The sequence below is a fragment of the Bos mutus genome, chromosome 4 (assembly GCF_027580195.1).
Source record: "Bos mutus isolate GX-2022 chromosome 4, NWIPB_WYAK_1.1, whole genome shotgun sequence".
Classification (NCBI taxonomy): Eukaryota; Metazoa; Chordata; class Mammalia; order Artiodactyla; family Bovidae; genus Bos; species Bos mutus.
The window spans coordinates 75,397,180-75,414,135 of record NC_091620.1 but is presented as its reverse complement, the minus strand read 5'-3'; positions in this window follow the sequence as shown (position 1 = coordinate 75,414,135).

Below are 16,956 nucleotides of genomic sequence, written 5' to 3'. Positions count from 1 at the left end.
GGCTGAAGGAGCATTGCTTTTGGGGATAGCAGGTAAAGATGGCTGGTGGAAACTTACTGTCTTTTAAAGCTTCTGCTCAGATATTATGTATATCATATCTGTTCACATTCCATTGGCTAAACCTGACATCTGTGGGGGGGGAAATACATAATCCTCTTGGGGATAATCACCACGGTCTACAGTAGTAGGCAAGTGTATTTTCTGTGCTGGGGTGTGATGAGATGATGAAAAGAAAGGAAGTACCATAACTGAGATCTTACTCTTCTGATGGGTTAGGAAAAGTGCTTATAAATAATTCGATATCTGTGTGGGAGAGTAAAGGATTTATTTTTATTAACATCGTGAAAGAAAGAGCCAGATTCTAGGTACTATTAAAAAAAAAAAGAAAAGGGCCAGATTCCAGTGAAGTGAGTCTACAGTCAGATGACATGCTGGGTGCTGATGACAGCCACCAAAGTGGAATTAAGTAAAAGCAATACTGACACTACAGTTGCAGTAGCGATGCATTCCTGGCGTTCAGTTCTCTGCTGGCCTCTCTGATTTTAGACTCTGTGTTTTTATGGACTGTGACCACCTGGAGAGCCTCTGTCCCAGCTATAGGGAGCAGCTGCCATTTCTCAATCCCAACAGATATTGCCACGTGGGGACACTAACGACACTGTTGCCACCTTCAATTATATTTGAAATCTCACTATTTTTCAGTGTTGGATCAAATTTTAAAAAAACACACCGTGGGCCAAACAAAATATTCCTGTGGGTTAAATCAATCTTAGTTTGTGACTGCTTATCTAGAGGAGTGGATTGATTTCATATCCTTCAGATAATCTCCCATGAACACGCTTCTCTCAACATATGTATTTGTTCTAGTTGTCTTACAGGTTGGAGGTATGATTGACTTCCTTTTGCAAGAATAGAGTTGCTTAAATGACATGTGTTCCTGAATAAAAGGCCAAAAAGGAAGAGAAGGTAATTTCATCCCTTATTGATTTTTATGCCATGATCAAATTATCAGCATAATATTAATTTTAGAGCTGGCTTTTTTCCATGGTTTACTTGGAACCAACCCAGTAGAGGCCTGATTTATTGCACCGAGGCTGAAAATGATCTGATAGCAGCACCTGGAGGGTGCTTCCTTCTCACTTCTATTCTTGTATTTGTTCTTTCCACCACTGGCATTAGTGCTTGATGTTCTCCTCACACATAGCCAATTCAGAGTTCATAGATGATGGTGACTAGAAGAAGGTTTTACCCCAAATTTTGTTAGAACCAAAGAGTAATATTGAAATGGCTGTATTGGGGTGTGTGGGTGTCCCAGTTGTTTCATAGTGGCTTCCACAGCTAAGCCCTTCTGTTGCATGCTGCTGCTGCTGCTAAGTCGCTTCAGTCGTGTCCAACTCTGTGCGACCCCATAGAGGGCAGCCTACCAGGCTTCCCCATCCCTGGGATTCTCCAGGCAAGAACACTGGAGTCGGTTGCCATTTCCTTCTCCAGTTCATGAAAGTGAAAAGTGAAAGTGAAGTCGCTCAGTCACGTCCAACTCTTCGAGACCCCGTGGACTGCAGCCTATCAGGCTCTTCCACCCATGGGATTTTCCAGGCAAGAGTACTGGAGTGGGGTGCCATTGCCTTCTCCATTCTGTTGCATGAATAAGGCTAATTCACAGAGAATAAATACTCTACCACAGTGATCTTCATTGGGGTCTTCTCAAGAACAAGTACAAGATTTCCATAACCCCTGACTGACAAGATTCATATTTCAAGCTGACCTCAAATATTCATCTAATCAAAGGGGATAAAAACTTTGAAACCATACCCAGAAATATGTCAGACTTGTTTCTCTTCTGACTATAAATCCAGAGGACAATTGGGATTCTTTAAATTTAAGTATAAAGCCCTATGGTTTATAGAATTAAAGGAATTTTTCAGAGTATTAGGAGTGCATAGCATTGTACCGATAGCATTTCCTGCATCTCCTGCATTGTAGGTGGATTCTTTACCTCTGAGCCACTTAGGAAGCCCGTACTAATAGTGTACATATTTCTATTTGGAGCAGTTTGATGTAGTTAGAGGTAACAACCACATATACTTGCCACTACAGTATGTTAATAGATTATGTCTAAATAAACACATATTCATAGCATTTGCCTCTTGTGACTGAGTGTTGTTTAGAAAGAGATAAATTTAAGCTTTCGTATTATATACCCAAATGCATTAGCTTTAATTACACTAATGGTTTAAATTAAGAAAAAAAGTTATATTAAGTTTGACAATGTAAAGTTATTTATCTGTACTCTTTAAAAAATATTTGAATTTGAATTACCATATAATAAAGTACAGAGGCACTTAAAAATGAGAAAAAACAAAAGCTAGTTTATGAATGAGTTTGTGGGAGTGAAAACAATGGGTAGAGATGGTGAATAATTTACCTGAAACCTTAAAAATGACTAGATGTTAAAACTGAGTAGAAAACTTAACTCAGGATTTCTTGGTAAAAGGGGAAATGTAAGTTGCATAGTCTTACTAACCACTAAACTGAAATATATCAGTTGCTCAGAAGAAACAACTATTGCTTAACATTGAACTCAAAGGAAATTTACCTCACAGATCTTATTATGAAGGATACTGTACAAACAAAAATGTCACCAAATTGCAATTTAATGAAAGATGCCACAATATTCTTTTCATGGTCATTTCAACATAAGCTTTTGGCAGAAATCCAGAGATACAGTGTTCAATAGATTTCTATGAAAGCTGAAAAAATGTACATTAATTTTGTAATTTGGGGGTGATGGTAACATGAATGAGAATAGATTAAATAATTGCTTTGCCCTTTAAAGTGTCCACTTAGCAAAAAATGAAAGAAATATTGAGGATGACATATTGTAAAACAGACCTCCTGAGGTCTTTTTGTTTTCATTAATTCTAAAAGTATTTATTGATGTCACAATGTATATACTTGTTCTGCATGTGGCCTAAAAATGTTCACAAAGATCATATCTTTAGATGATCCTTAAGTATTTATATACGATTATATATCCACTTGTTTTAAGGATTTTCACCTGTGCTGAGGTGAGGGTATATAATTAAAAAGAAAAAAATCAATAAAATAGTTCATGGGTCTAATTTGGACAAAATATTTTAAATTGTTGATAAGACAAATAGTTCAAATAATGAGCAAAGGATTTTTAAAAATCCAGAAAAATTTGAGATTCTGATAAATTTTATCTGTCTCTTTGACCTAGTCATTTGTATTTCTGTTAAATAAGTGTTTCAGGTCATGTTCATATGCATTTATTTTGAGCCTTGACTTTGAGAACACAGATAGCTAATGTATGTGCCAGGTGATTTTGATCATAATGAGTGATAAAAGATGAAAGAGAAAATGTGGTAATACAAACCCTATATCAAACTCCAAAGCATAAAATCTAATAGTTTTTTCACCCTCTGCCCTTTTTTCCCAAGGGAAATTGTGTGTGACATTAGTTTGAAATGGGTGAGGAAACTCTCCAAAGGTAGCAGAAAGGATGGGATTAACTTTATTAAGTCTCTCCTATGAGAGACATTGTGAGGTTTTATGTTGTGTTTTTTTTACAGGTATTATATGTCTTCAGCTCCTGTCCATAGCATCTTGTACACAGGTTAAGTAATTTGACCAAGAAAGTGTACCGAGTGAGGATTGTAATGGCAGTAACCCAAGGAAGCTGGTTCCACAGGGGGTTAGGTAACCTGCCCAAAGTCCCACACTGAGGAGAGGGCAGAGCTGGGGTCTGACTCCATAGTACATAAGCAGCAGTATCAGCCTAGAGAGACCATAGGAACAGATACTTTTAAAATGGAAAGAGACTTCATAGGTCATCTAGTTATTTCATTGTCCTTTAGCATACCCATTTTACACACAAGGAAAGAGGGATACAATAACATTTATAGTCTTTCAGATGGAAATAAATTGTGAAATTATTGAAAGTGACAGTGAAAGTTACTGAGTCGTGTCCGACTCTTGGTGAACCACAGTCCATGAAATTCCCCAGGCCAGAATACTGGAGTGGATAGCCTATCCCTTCTCCAGCAGGTCTTCCTGACCCAGGAATCGAACCAGGGTCTCCTGCATTGGAGGTGGATTCTTTACCAACTGAGCTATCAGGGAAGCGTGAAATTATTGGATCAATTTAATTCTTTGCCTAGTACGTAATTTATTGTTGTTGTTTTAGTTATTAAGTCATGTCCAGCTCTTTTTCAAGCTCCTGGACTGTAGCCCAGCTGGTTCCTCTGTCCATGGGATTTTCCAGGCCAGACTACTGGAGTGGGTTGCCGTTTCCCTCTCTAGGGGATCTTCCTGACCTGGGGTTTGAACCTGCATCTCCTGCATTGGCAAGAGGATTCTTTACCACTGAGCCACAGGGAAGCCACTCATATTTTAATAAGTAAATAAGAGGACAATGTGGTAATAATTATTAACTTTTTTGTGACGAGAAAGACATTGCTAGCAGTAAGACAAGCAGACTGAACTGAATAAATTAAACCTAGGTGCCTGAACTTTCCTGAGATCCCCACCCAGACCTTCCCCCACGACCCCCACTATTTTCCTGTCAAATGCTTATAAGCTGGTTTAGGACAACATAGGAGTTTAGAAAAATCGTAAGAGCATATTTTCATGTTTGAAGTTCACCCAAATCAATTAGCCTGCCCTTTACCAATTCCTGAATTTGGCAATATGAAGTTCCTGATCTGAGCCACAGTCAGCTCCCAGTCTTGTTTTTGCTGACTGTATAGAGCTTCTCCATCTTTGGCTGCAAAGAATATAATCAGTCTGATTTAGGTGTTGACATCTGGTGATGACCATGTGTAGAGTCTTCTCTTGTGTTGTTGGAAGAGGGTGTTTGCTATGACCAGTGCATTCTCTTGGCAAAACTCTGTTAGTCTTTGCCCTGCTTCATTTCGTATTCCAAGGCCAAATTTGCCTGTTACCCCAGGTTTCTTGACTTCCCACTTTAGCATTCCAGTCCCCTATAATGAAAAGGACATCCTTTTTGGGTGTTAGCTCTAAAAGGTCTTGTAGGTCTTCATAGAACCATTCAACCCCAGCTTCTTCAGCATTACTGGTTGGGGCATAGACTTGGATTACTGTGATATTGAATAGTTTGCCTTGGAAATGAACAGAGATCATTCTGTCATTTTTGAGATTGCATCCAAGTACTGCATTTCGGACTCTTTTGTTGACCATGATGGCTACTCCATTGTTTCAGAGGAATTCCTGCCCACAGTAGTAGATGTGATGATCATCTGAGTTAAATTCACCCATTCCAGTCCATTTTAGTTCACTGATTCCTAGAATGTCGATGTTCACTCTTGCCATCTCCTGTTTGACCACTTCCAATTTGCCTTGATTCATGGATCTGACATTCCAGGTTCCTATGCAATATTGCTCTTTACAGCATCAGACCTTGCTTCTATCACCAGTCACATCCACAGCTGGGTATTCTTTTTGCTTTGGCTCCATCCCTTCATTCTTTCTGGAGTTATTTCTCCACTGGTCTCCAGTAGCATATTGGGCACCTACCGACCTAGGGAGTTTCTCTTTCAGTATCCTATCATTTTGCCTTTTAATTCTGGTCATGGGGTTCTCAAGGCAAGAATACTGAAGTGGTTTGCCATTCCCTTCTCCAGTGGACCACATTCTATCAGACCTCTCCACCATGACCCACCCATCTTGGGTGGCCCCACATGGCATGGCTTAGTTTCATTGCGTTAGACAAGGCTGTGGTCCGTGTGATTAGATTGACTAGTTTTCTGTGATTATGATTTCAGTGTGTCTGCTCTCTGATGCCCTCTTGCAACACCTACCGTATTTTGGGGGGCTCCAGAATCACTGCACATGGTGACTGCAGCCATGAAATTAAAAGACGCTTACTCCTTGAAAGGAAAGTTATGACCAACTTAGATAGCATATTCAAAAGCAGAGACATTACTTTGCCAACAAACATCTGTCTAGTCAAGGCTATGGTTTTTCCAGTGGTCATGTATGGATGTGAGAGTTGGACTGTGAAGAAAGCCGAGCGCCGAAGAATTGATGCTTTTGAACTGTGGTGTTGGAGAAGACTCCTGAGAGTCCCTTGGACTGCAAGGAGATCCAACCAGGCCATTCTAAAGGAGATCAGTCCTGGGTGTTCTTTGGAAGGAATGATGCTAAAGCTGAAACTCCAGTACTTTGGCCACCTCATGCGAAGAGTTGACTCATTGGAAAAGACTCTGATGCTGGGAGGGATCAGGGGCAGGAGGAGAAGGGGATGACAGAGGATGAGATGGCTGGATGGCATCACCAACTCGACGGACGTGAGTTTGGGTGAACTCCGGGAGTTGGTGATGGACAGGGAGGCCTGACGTGCTGCAATTCATGGGGTCTCAAAGAGTCGGACACGACTGAACGACTGAACTGAACTGAACTGAAGTTACCAATTCCTGGCTTCCCTGGTGGCTCAGTGGTAAAAGAATCTGCCTGTCAATGCAGAAGATACAGGAGACACAGGTTTGATTCCTGGGTCAGGAAGATCCCCTGGAGGAGGAAATAGCAACCCATTCCAGTATTCTTGCCTGGGAAATCCTATGGACAGAGGAGCCTGGTGGGTTACAGTCCATGGAGTCACAAAGAATTAGACACAACTGAGGACATGCACAGCATAGTCACCGATTTCTAATTGGAAGTATTTCTGAAAATTAGGAGAGGTGACCTATTTAAAAAAAGTAGTGGTTCTGAAAACCTGAATTCTGTGGTTCTCCAGATAAAATGTTTTTGTAATGTGTAACTGTCTGTTTTTGCTTTGGATAGAAATAACTACTTTACTCATCACATGTAATTTTTTTTTTTTCTTACCAGACTGCAGCAGGTTTAATAGCGGCCCCAAGGGTATGCCCAAGTTATAACCCACAGAACCTACAAAGAGGACCTTATTTGCAAAAACAATCTTTGTACATGTGATTGTGCATTTTGAGATGCGATCAGTCTGGATTAAGGTGAGCCCTTGTTTGTGCTTAGCTGCTCAGTTGTGTTAACTCTTTGCAACCCCATGGGCTGTAGCCTGCCAAGCTCCTCTGTCCATAGACTTTTCCAGGCAACAATACTGGAGTGGGTTGCCATTTCCTACTGCAACATTTAATTTTTTTTTAAAAAAACAACTACTCCTTTGCCTCTTATTCAGAGCCATGCTTGTCCTCCCTCAGTGTGTCTCAGTTCAGTTCAGTCGCTCAGTCGTGTCTGACTCTTTGCGGTCCCATGAATTGCAGCGTGCCAGGCAATGAACTCCTTATTGCCAAATTCAGACTTAAATTGAAGAAAGTAGGAAAAACCACTAGACTATTCAGGTATGACCTAAATCAAATCCCTTCTGATTGTACAGTGGAAGTGAGAAATAGATTTAAGGGCCTAGATCTGATAGATAGAGTGCCTGATGAACTATGGAATGAGGTTCATGACATTGTACAGGAGACAGGGATCAAGACCATCCCCATGGAAAAGAAATGCAAAAAAGCAAAATGGCTGTCTGGGGAGGCCTTACAAATAGCTGTGAAAAGAAGAGAAGGGAAAAGCAAAGGAGAAAAGGAAAGATATAAGCATCTGAATGCAGAGTTCCAAAGAATAGCAAGAAGAGATAAGAAAGCCTTCCTCAGCGATCAATGCAAAGAAATAGAGGAAAACAACAGAATAGAAAAGACTAGAGATCTCTTCAAGAAAATTAGAGATACCAAGGGAACATTTCATCCAAAGATGGGCTCGATAAAGGACAGAAATGGCATGGACCTAACAGAAGCAGAAGATATTAAGAAGATGTGGCAAGAGTACACAGAAGAACTGTACAAAAAAGATCTTCATGACCCAGATAATCACGATGGTGTGATTGCTGACCTAGAGCCAGACATCCTGGAATGTGAAGTCAAGTGGGCCTTAGAAAGCATCACTATGAACAAAGCTAGTGGAGGTGATGGAATTCCAGTTGAGCTCTTTCAAATCCTGAAAGATGATGCTGTGAAGGTGCTGCACTCAATATGCCAGCAAATTTGGAAAACTCAGCAGTGGCCACAGGACTGGAAAAGGTCAGTGTTCATTCCAATCCCAAAGAAAGGCAATGCCAAAGAATGCTCAAACTACTGCACAATTGCACTCATCTCACACACTAGTAAAGTAATGCTCAAAATTCTCAAGCCAGGCTTCAGCAATATGTGAACTGTGAACTTCCTGATGTTCAAGCAGGTTTTAGAAAAGGCAGAGGAACCAGAGATCAAATTGCCAACATCCTCTGGATCATGGAAAAAGCAAGAGAGTCCCAGAAAAACATCTATTTGTGCTTCATTGACTATGCCAAAGCCCTGAATATGTGGATCACAACAGACTGTGGAAAATTCTGAAAGAGATGGGAATACCAGACCACCTGGCCTGCCTCTTGAGAAATCTGTATGCAGGCCAGGAAGCAACAGTTAGAACTGGACATGGAACAACAGACTGGTTCCAAATAGGAAAAGGAGTTCATCAAGGCTGTATATTGTCACCCTGCTTATTTAACTTATATGCAGAGTACATCATGAGAAACGCTAGACTGGAAGAAACACAAGCTGGAATCAAGATTGCTGGGAAAAATATCAATAACCTCAGATCTGCAGATGACACCACCCTTATGGCAGAAAGTGAAGAGGACTCAAAAGCCTCTTGATGAAAGTGAAAGTGGAGGCTGAAAAAGTTGGCTTAAAGCTCAACATTCAGAAAACGAAGATCATGGCATCCGGTCCCATGACTTCATGGGAAATAGATGGGGAAACAGTGGAAACAGTGTCAGACTTTATTTTGGGGGGCTCCAAAATCACTGCAGATGGTGACTGCAGCCATGAAATTAAAAGACGCTTACTCCTTGGAAGGAAAGTTATGACCAACCTAGATAGCATATTGAAAAGCAGAGGCATCACTTTGCCAGCAAAGGTTTGTCTAGTCAAGGCTATGGTTTTTCCAGTGGTCATGTATGGATGTGAGAGTTGGACTGTGAAGAAAGCTGAGTGCTGAAGAATTGATGCTTTTAAACTGTGGTGTTGGAGAAGACTCTTGAGAATCCCTTGGACTGCAAGGAGATCCAACCAGTCCATTCTGAAGGAGATCAGCCCTGGGATTCCTTTGGAAGGAATGATGCTAAAGGTGAAACTCCAGTGCTTTGGCCACCTCATGCAAAGAGTTGACTCATTGGAAAAGACTCTGATGCTGGGAGGGATTAGGGGCAGGAGGAGAAGGAGACGACAGAGGATGAGATGGCTGGATGGCATCACTCACTCGATGGACGTGAGTCTGGGTGAACTCCAGGAGTCGGTGATGGATAGGGAGGCCTGGCGTGCTTCGATTCATGGGATTGCAAAGAGTGGGACACGACTGAGCGACTGAACTGAACTGAGGCCTCCCTGTCCATCACCAACTCCCGGAGTTCACCCAGACTCACGTCCATCGAGTCAGTGATGCCATCCAGCCATCTCATCCTCTGTTTCCCCCTCTCCTCCTGCCCACAGGGATATGTGGTCCACAGAGGTTTTACCCATAAGAGAACTTGGAGACTGCAACCTCTCTTTCTCTGAGTAGCTGGTTCCAGTGTTTATTCAGCCTTATAATTAGGGTATTCATTTTCCATCTACTATGCATGACTCCTGCATTTTCTCTGGCTCTGCTTGCTATGCTGATTGGACAACCTGGACAGTAATTCCCTTCCCAGGGAACCTTCCCAAATGCAGGCAGATGATGCTCAGTGCAGTGGTTGTTGCCATGTGAGATGCAAAACAAATTGTAATGTGCCCATCATATCCTTTAAATCACAATAATCCTACTCTAATGCTCAGCTCAAACAAGTCACCCTGGTAAATCTCAGTATCCCGAAATTATTGTATCTTCTCCTCGCTTTCCTCCATCAAAACAGCTACTTTTTAGATATTGAGTGCAACAAAATAATTATCTGATGAAATGTTTTTCATTCGGTAAGATTGAAGGAAAAGACTTTTTTTCAGCAGCCATTTGCTTTTTAAAGTAAGCACCTATTGATTAAGGAATAAAATGCTTATTACTAGTAATTATTAGAACTTGAAGCTAATGTTACTTCCTTTCAGACTTGTGCAAAGTTTAGAAATAATGAAGTGTTTAGCAAGTTGTATTCATCCCCCAAAGTAATACCGATTATTAGATCCTGTAGTCCAAACAGTTCTTTGATTCTATAAATAATACTTCCATGCCCTTAATCTGAAAAGTTTTCTGCTTTAATACAGTCCATATTAATAGTTCTGAAATAGACAGTAGGTTAATAAACTCATTTTCTTAAATTTGTCCTTATAGGTCTCATTATATGTCCTTCAAAGCTTTAGGTTGCTTTTCCCTGGAATCTAAGTAATTTGTAATGTATCTATAAGCATTTATTTTTCCCATATTCCTATAATATGCACACTTTAAAAAATGTGAACAGCCAAAATAGAAACACTACTGTAACTTAGAATTAACCCATCCTGGGAACAAAGGAAAAGTAGCTTCCTGGTTAGTATATTTTGTAGTATTGCTCATACATAACAATGTTAGACACAGTTTCAAATGCGTTACTTTCTTGACTCACATTTACAATGAAAATCACCCTAATCCTCTATTCTCTTCTATTCTCTCCTGGTATACTTGTATAAACCCCATCCTGTGCCCCCAGGGATATGTGGTCCACAGAGGTTTTACCCATAAGAGAACTTGGAGACTGCAACCTCTCTCTCTCTGAGTAGCTGGTTCCAGTGTTTATTCATCCTTATAATTAGGGCATTCATCTTTACATCTATTATGCATGTAGTAGATGTAAAGATCGTTTTTAGAAAAAAAACGATAGTTTTTTTTTTCCTTGGGAAACAAAAAACAGATCATTTTCTTTCCTAAAGTAATTACACTACTGTGTTGTTCAGTCACTAAGTTGTGCCCGATTCTTTGCGACTGCATGGACTGCAGCACGCCAGACTTCCCTGTCCTTCACTATCTGCCAGAGTTTGCTCAAACTCATGTCCATTGATTTGGTAATGCTGTCCAACTATTTCACCCTCTGCGGCTCTCTTCTTCTCCTGCCCTCCTGCCCTTTCCCAGCATCAGGGTCTTTTCCAGTGAGTTGGCTGCTTGCATCAGGTGGCCAAAGTATTGGAGCTTCAGCATCAGTCCATCCAATGAATATTAAGGGTTGATTTCCTTAAGATTAACTGGTTTAATCTCCTTGCAGTCCAAGGGCCTCTCAAGAGGCCTCCAGGACCACAATTCAGAAGCACTCAGTGCTCAGCCTTCTTTATGGGCCAACTCACATCTGTACCTGACTCTTGGAAAAAATGGTAGCTTTGACTATACGGACCTTTGTCAGCAAAGTAATGTCTATGCTTTTTAATATGCTGTCTAGATTTGTCATAGCTTTGCTTCCAAGGAGCAAGTGTCTTAATTTTGTGGCTTCAGTCACCATCTGCAGTGATTCTGGAGCCCAAGAAAATGAAATCTGTCCCTGTTTCTACTTTTTCCCCATCTATTTGCCAGTAAGTGATGGGAACAGATGCCATGCTGTTAGTTTTTTAAATATTGAGTTTTAAGCCAGCTTTTTCACTCTCCTCTTTCACCCTCATCAGGAGGCTCTTTAGTTCTTCTTCACTTTCTGCCATAAAGGTGGTATCATCTGCATATCTGAGCTTATTGACATTTCTCCTGGGAATTTTGATTCCAGCCTGGCATTTCACAAGATGTACTCTTCAAATAAGTAAAATAAACAGGGTGACAATGTACAGCCCTGACATACTTTTTTTCAATTTTGAATCAGCCCATTGTTCCACGTCTGGTTCTAACTGCTGCTTCTTGATCTGCATACCCATTTCTCAGGAGACTGGTAAGGTGATCTGGTATTCCCATCTCTTTGAAGAATTTTCCAAAGTCTGTTGTGACACACACAGTCAAAGGCTTTAGTGTTGTCAGTGAACCAGAAGTAGATGTTTTTCTGGAATTCTCTTCCTTTTTCTATGATCCAACAGATGTTAGCAATCTGTCCTCTGGTACCCCTGCCTTTTTAAAAGGATGTTTAAAAAGGCACATCTGTACATTAAAAAGGCACAAATTGTACATCTGGATGTTCTCGGTTCACATACTGCTGAAGCCTAGCTTGAAAGATTTTGAGCATCACCTTGCTAGCATGTGAAATGAGCTCACTTGTATGGTAGTTTGAACATTCTTTGGCATTGCCTTTCTTTCGGGTTGGGATGACAACTGACCTTTTCTAGTCCTGTGTCGATTGCTGAATTTTCCAGATTTGCTGGCATATTGAGTGCAGCACTTTAACAGCACCATCTTTTAGGATTTGAAATAGCTCAGCTGGAATTCCATCACCTCCACTAGCTTTGTCCTTTAGTAATGCTTCCTGAGGCCCACTTGACTATACACTCCAGAATGTCTGGTTCTAGGTGAGTGACCACACCATTGTGGTTATCCAGGTCATTAAGGCATTTTTGGTATAGTTCTTTTGTGTATTCTTGCCACCTCTTCTTAATCTCTTCTGCTTCTTTTAGGTCCTGGCTGTTTCTGTGCTTTATAGTGCTCACCTTTGCATGAAATGTTCCTTTGGTATCTCCAGTTTTCTTGAGGAGATCTCTAGTCTTTCCCATCCTTTATTTTCCTCTCTTTCTTTGCATTGTTCACTAAGAAAGCTTTTTTTATCTCTCCTTGCTATTCTTTGGACCTCTGCATTCACTTGGGTATGTCTTTCCCTTTCTCTTTTGCTTTTCTCTTCTTTTCTCAGCTATTTGTAAGGCTTCCTCAGACAGGCACTTTGCCTTCTTGCATTTCTTTTTCTTTGGGATGGTTTTGGTCATTGTGTCCTGTACAGTGTTATGAACCTCCATCCATAATTCTTCAGGCAGTCTGCCTACTAGATCCAAATGCTTGAATCTATTTGTCACCTCCACTGTATAATCATTAAGGGATTTGATTTAGGTCATACCTGAATGGTCTAGTGGTCTTCCCTACTTTCTTCAGTTTAAGCCAGAATTTTGCAATAAGCAGTTCATGATCTGAGCCACCGTCAGCTCCTGTGTTGAGCTTCTGACTGTGTTGAGCTTCTCCATCTTTGGCTGCAAAGAACATAATTAGTCTGATTTTGGTATTGACCAGCTGGTGATGTCCATGTGTAGAATTGTCATCTCTTGTATTGTTGGAAGAGAGTGTTTACTGTAACCAGTGTGTTCTCTTGGCAAAACTCTGTTAGCTTTTGCTGTACTTCATTTCGTACTCTAAGGCCAAACTTGCCTGTTATTCCAGGTATCTCTTGACTTCCTACTTTTGCATTCCAATCCCCTATGATGAAAAGAATATATTTTTTTGGTGTTAGTTCTAGAAGGTCTTATTGGTCTTCATAGAATCATTCAACTATAGATTCTTTGGCATTAATGGTTGGGGCATAGATTTGGATTACTGTGATGTTGAATGGGTTTGTCTTGGAAACAAACTGAGATCATTTTGTCATTTTTTGAGATTATACCCAACTACTGCATTTTGGACTCTTTTGTTGACTGTGAGGGCTACTCCATTTCTTATAAGGTATTCTTGCCCACAGTAGTAGGTATAATGATCATCTGAATTTAATTCACCCATTCCTGTCTATTTTAGTTCACTGATTCCTAATATATTGATGTTGACTCTTGCCATCTCCTGCTTGACCATATCCAATTTCTCTTAGATTCATGGACCTAACATTCCATGTTCCTATGCAGCGTTGTTCTTTATAGCATCAGACTTTACTTTCATCACCACACACATCCACAACTGAGCATCATTTCCGCTTTGGCCTAGCCTTTTCATTCTTTGTGGAGCTATGTCTCCATTCTTCCCCAGCAGCATATTGGACACCTACTGACCTAGGAGGCACTTCTTTCAGTGTCATGTCTTTTTTGCTTTTTCATACTGTTCATGGGGTTCTCAGAGCAAGAATACGGGAGTGGTTTGCCATTCCCTTCTCCAGTAGACCACGTTTTGTCAGAATTTTCCACCATGACCTGTCCATCTTGGGCGGCCCTGCACAACATAGCTCATAGCTTCATTGAGTTACACAAGGCAGTTATCCATGTGATCATTTTGGTTAGCTTCCTGCAAGTGTGGTTTTTGTTCTGGATGCTGTGGGATTGTACTTCTTGCTTCTGTCTGCCCTCTGATGGATGAGGATAAGAGGCTTGTGCATGCTTCCTAATGGGAAGGACTGGCTGTGGGGAAAACTGGGTCTTGCTCTGGTGGACAGAGCCATGCTCAGTAAATCTTTTATCCAGTTGTCTGCTGATGGGTGGAGCTGTGCTCTCTGTTAGTCGTTTCGCCTGAGACAACCCAGTCCTAGAGTCTGCAGGCCCTGTGGTAGATAATGGTGACCTCCAAGAAGACTTATGCCAATACGCACCTCCCAGGACTGCTGCTGCCTGTCCCCCTGTCTATGCGGCAGACCACTGCTGACCCATGCCTCCTTGGGAGACCCTCAAACAGACAGGCAGATCTGGCTCAGTCTCTTGTGAGATCACATTAGTGGTATCCCACTAAGCATCTCCTGTTCTTATTCATCCATTTTTCTGTCTTGTCAGAAATTTTAGTTTTAATGCAAATTTCCTTGATGGCAGCCACCTCTTTCAGTTTGAAATTACTGTTAGCCATCATCATTAAAATTGCTAATGAGAATGCTTATGGCATAGGGTTTAAGATGGATCCCTTGAGATGATCTTCAGTGCCCACATCCCTGTTAGCTGTGATAATACAATGGAAATAAGGAAACACTGAAAAGATGAAGATAAAAAATTTTTTTGAAAAGGGAAAGAGGCCATAATGTCAGAGAAATCTAGAGAGTCAAATATACAGAAAGAAAGATACAGATGAATAATATGACTAAATGGGAAGATGTGGGAACAGGGGGAAAGTATGTGATCAAGAGAGAAACATATGGCAAATAAAGTTCAGTAAGTAGATAAAAGTTCAATATATACAGCAAGACTTACTTAAAACTGGCACAACAGATTTCCATTATTCTCAATGCTTGTTTTAAGATATACTTCTAAGGTAATTTTTAAAATTTACCATTGGCTAGAGGAGAACATAGGCAAAACACTCTCTGACATACATCACAGCAGGATCCTCTATGACCCACCTCCCAGAATATTGGAAATAAAAGCAAAAATAAACAAATGGGACCTAATTAACCTTAAAAGCTTCTGCACATCAAAGGAAACTATTAGCAAGGTGAAAAGACAGCCTTCAGAATGGGAGAAAATAATAGCAAATGAAGCAACTGACAATTAATCTCAAAAATATACAAGCAACTCCTACAGCTCAACTCCAGAAAAATAAATGACCCAATCAAAAAATGGGCCAAAGAACTAAATAGACATTTCTCCAAAGAAGACATACAGATGGCTAACAAACACATGAAAAGATGCTCAACATCACTCATTATCAGAGAAATGCAAATCAAAACCACTATGAGGTACCATTTCACACCAGTCAGAATGGCTGCGATCCAAAAGTCTACAAATAATAAATGCTGGAGAGGGTGTGGAGAAAAGGGAACCCTCTTACACTGTTGGTGGGAATGCAAACTAGTACAGCCACTATGGAGAACAGTGTGGAGATTCCTTAAAAAACTGGAAATAGAACTGCCTTATGATCCAGCAATCCCACTGCTGGGCATACACACTGAGGAAACCAGAATTGAAAGAGACGCGTGTACCCCAATGTTCATAGCAGCACTGTTTATAATAGCCAGGACATGGAAGCAACCTAGATGTCCATCAGCAGATGAATGGATAAGAAAGCAGTGGTACATATACACAATGGAGTATTACTCAGCCATTAAAAAGAATACATTTGAATCAGTTCTAATGAGGTGGATGAAACTGGAGCCTATTATACAGAGTGAAGTAAGCCAGAAGGAAAAACACCAATACAGTATACTAACGCATATATATGGAATTTAGAAAGATGGTAACAATAACCCTGTGTACGAGACAGCAAAAGAGACAGTGATGTATAGAACAGTCTTATGGACTCTGAGGGAGAGGGAGAGGGTGGGAAGATTTGGGAGAATAGCATTGAAACATGTAAAATATCATGTATGAAACGAGATGCCAGTCTAGGTTCGATGCACGATACTAGATGCTTGGGGCTAGTGCACTGGGATGACCCAGAGGGATGGTATGGGGAGGGAGGAGGGAGGAGGGTTCAGGATGGGGAACACATGTATACCTGTGGTGGATTCATTTTGATATTTGGCAAAACTAATACAATTATGTAAAGTTTAAAAAATAAAATAAAATTAAAAAAAAATAAAAAAATAAAATTTACCATTGGCATTTAAAATTCTCTTCAAAGGTTAATCTACTTTTTTATATGGAGAAAAATCAATAACATTTATATTTGATTTTGGCTAACATATAGAAACTTAGATTTTGCATTTAGTAGAACTGCAGTATGAAATGCAAGAGTAAGCAGAGCTTTGAGATCCAGGTAGACTTGAATTCAAATCTTGTTTTTTCCATTTACTACTTGTTAATTCCAAAAGAACCACTGAATTTTCTTGCCTCGTAGGCAGAATGGAGCTAAAATTAAAAATGTTCAACTCTATAATAAAGTTTGGAAATTATAACTGCTAAAGTGTATTTCAGGTAGTGTACATAAAATATATCAAAGCTATTTTTATTAAGTCATGTAGTCCCATTAGTCATTGATATAATAAGTAATATTTCTTGTTTGGATTCCTCGCATTTCATTTAACAAGTCTTGTATATTTTCTTATTTTTGTGTGCTTGGTATTGTGTCATTAAATGTGAAATTTTAATATTCAAAACCAATCCATACAAAATAACTCTAAAATTTAATATAATTATTTCCTATTTGCAACCAGAATTCATATTGTTTTGCTAATGGGTATCA